Raw genomic sequence first — 3161 nt, forward strand, 5'->3', positions numbered from 1 at the left:
GTGAGTCCGAGTGGCGCCACTAAGCTCGTTCACCCGTTTCTCGCGGTGTGCTCGGTGTGACGAGTTAGCCTCATTCCTCATCATTCCGAAGGTTTGTTTTTCCAGAATGACGGTGCGAACTAACTCATACCGGCCAATATCTGTAGTATGCATGCGTCATTATGATAATATCTGAAAAAATATTTCATGGGCAATTATATTGCTATATGAATAATTATATAACTCGTTAAGTGATTGTCAATCGGTAGAGATTTCGTTCACTGCATTCAACAGGTACAATAAGATCGTTTGTTACCGTAAATCATAATACATGTAAATTTATATTGCTTGAAATATTGAATAGATGTGGTATTGACGGCAAAGAATAGATGGTTCGTTGATTATTTCCGAATTTGAGATACAGTGTGTTTGTATCAATGGGGCCCAGATATGCATTCAGAAAAGTTTCTATTGGGATACCACAAGGCTCTCTCTCTCTCTCTCTCTCATAGGTCCAATATTTTACATGATATTTGTAGAAAACATTTGAACAGTTGATTTGGAAAATAGGTCGTCGAGAATGGCTGCTGTGTCTGTATGCAGACGACACTGCAGTGTTTGATCGTTCGAAAAATGTACCGGAATTTAGTCAAAAATATGCGAGGTAAACTGAATTTAATTGGTCAACGGTCATATAATGGTTGGCGATGAATGAATACTAAAAAAAAAAGTTATGTTAACTGGATCAAAAGGGAGAATAAAGAAGAATAAGTTATACATTGTGTATAAAAAGTATTGGTATTGAATATGTTGATTCAGTTGAATATTTAGGTGTGATTATTGATACAAATTTTGTAGTAATCTTAGCTGGGATAAGCATGTTAATGCGGTCTTTTACAGATAATTAGATATATCAGTAGAATTAAGCATTATTTGTCTGAATGTATAAGGCATTTCGTATATAATAGTTTGATATTGCTACATTAATAGATCATTGTATTTTTGTTAGGGGTAGAAATGCACATTTTTTTTCGGATGAAGTTCAGAAATGTGAGAATTGTTCTTATAGTTGGTATCTTAACGCCGCACAAGCAAATGCTCTCAAAATTACAATGGCAATCAATACATCAAAGAGTTCAGGATACCAGAGTTGCATTATATTTGTACACTATAGGATAATCAATGAGATAAGCCACGTTATCTCAGACAACAGTTTAGTCGCTGTAAGATACACGGGTAGTACACACCTTTTCATACACCTTATGTCATTAATTGTCCATTGTTCAAAAAAAAAAATTGCACCCAAAACGGATTATCTTTAAACTCTTTAAAAAACTCCTTTCATTATAAGCTTCAAACATGTGGAACAATTTGCCAATTTTTAGTCGAAATGCGTAGTCATTGCTTGTTTTCAAGAAGTCATGCAGGTTACTTACCATGATTGACAGGTTATGAAGACATAGAGCATGGAGAATGTATTAAATTGAATCAATTTGTGTGTTTATATTATTTTTGTGTTGTGTATCATCAAGTTTCAATTTCATTTTGATATTGCTCCACGAGATCTTGGCGAAGTGTATTCCAGTCAATATTCTTTGACTTTTTAAAGGTTACATAATATTGCGGTCATGGGTGGTTAAACTGTTTGTTTTTCTAATCAGAGAATTTATAAAATGATCATTCATGCATATTTGTCAGCTTGTGATAAATAAGAGTCGCTGTCTCTTTAGTAACTCCGTAAATATTATAAATCCGATTATAACTCTTTTATACGGAGGGAATGGTTATCTATATTAAAGTATCAAAGTTTCTATCACCCATGATAACTGAATGACAATTGAAGTTTCCCATCGATCGGTGACAGCAAATCTCCGTACGTATCTAAAACTGCACGTCCAGAATTGGAGACATAACTGTGGAGGTTTCCATTGTCGTTGTTTAACTGTTTAAACAAATGTACATGTAGCTCTCTCTCTCAGAGGTGATGTCATATCTATTAGCACAAACTCATTATAAATCATATATGCATCTTACATCATGGCTGCAAGCATAAATAGTAAATTGTGTGTCATTGATAAAAACAAACACGAAAGTATATTTACGTTTATATAATATACAAAGAAGAAGATAGAATTGTTGCCTTTTTAGTTTGTGTTTTGGTGGGATGTATGGTAACTGCAAATATTGTACAAGACTTTTTAGTAGGTCTATTATAGAAATCCTGCAGAATTTACGAACATTTAGATTATCAAAAATATCAAAATGCAAAGCATTTAGACATTAAATTTTCTTGCTCTGTTGTCATACCACAAGATACATTGTGAAGACCCAGAAGGGTCAATCAATATGGTAAGATTGAAAGGCCATTAGAGGCAGATGATCAATGCATATGTGATTTTTGTAAACTGGGTGTGCATGTCTAGCCACATCGTTTGCTTGGTTATGTGTTGACATGATCTACAAGATACAGGGCACTGCTTGTCTGGCCGTGTGTGTGTGTGTGTGAGTGTGTGTGTGTGTGTGTGTGTGTGTGTGTGTGTGTGTGTGTGTGTGTGTGAGTGTGTGTGTGTGTGTGTGTGTGTGTGTGTAATTTCTCATGCATGTTACCATAGCCCAAAGCTTTGTGACCATAAGGCATGGAGCCTGGGTGATGTTCGTTATTAAGGTGTTACTTAATGCAGAAAATGAAATAAGGTTCGTTATTCCGAGGGTTAATTATTCCGAAACACAAAACCTCCTTACACATAGATGTTCGTTCCTATATATGGTAATCAAATAGGAATCGTTAATCTAAGCATTTGTGGCGTTATTTGTTATTCGGAAGGTTCAGTGATCGGAAAATGAAATAAGGTTTGTTATTCCGAGGTTTCGTTATTCCGAAGGTTTGCTAATCCGAAAACGAAAAAACAAAACAAAACAAAACAAAAATCTATGGTGAAAACATGGAAAAGGGGTGGGATGGGAGGAAGAGGGGTGGGTATCACTGCTTCTGTGGAGAGTACTCCATTTATGTGGATCATTACGGGCTGACCAGTTATGACCAGGGAGCTTGCGCATGAGTCTTTCAAAGAGGATAAGAAACATGCATGTGTGATTTAAAGGCATTTTGCTTGTCTAAAAGTTGTCAATTTCATAACTGAAAATGCAAAATTTCGCCCCTAACGGGACGGAAATCATAATTC

Source organism: Diadema antillarum, unplaced genomic scaffold, assembly GCF_040938485.1.
Source record: "Diadema antillarum isolate AM-2024a unplaced genomic scaffold, OU_Dant_1.0 scf00000134, whole genome shotgun sequence".
NCBI lineage: Eukaryota > Metazoa > Echinodermata > Echinoidea > Diadematoida > Diadematidae > Diadema > Diadema antillarum.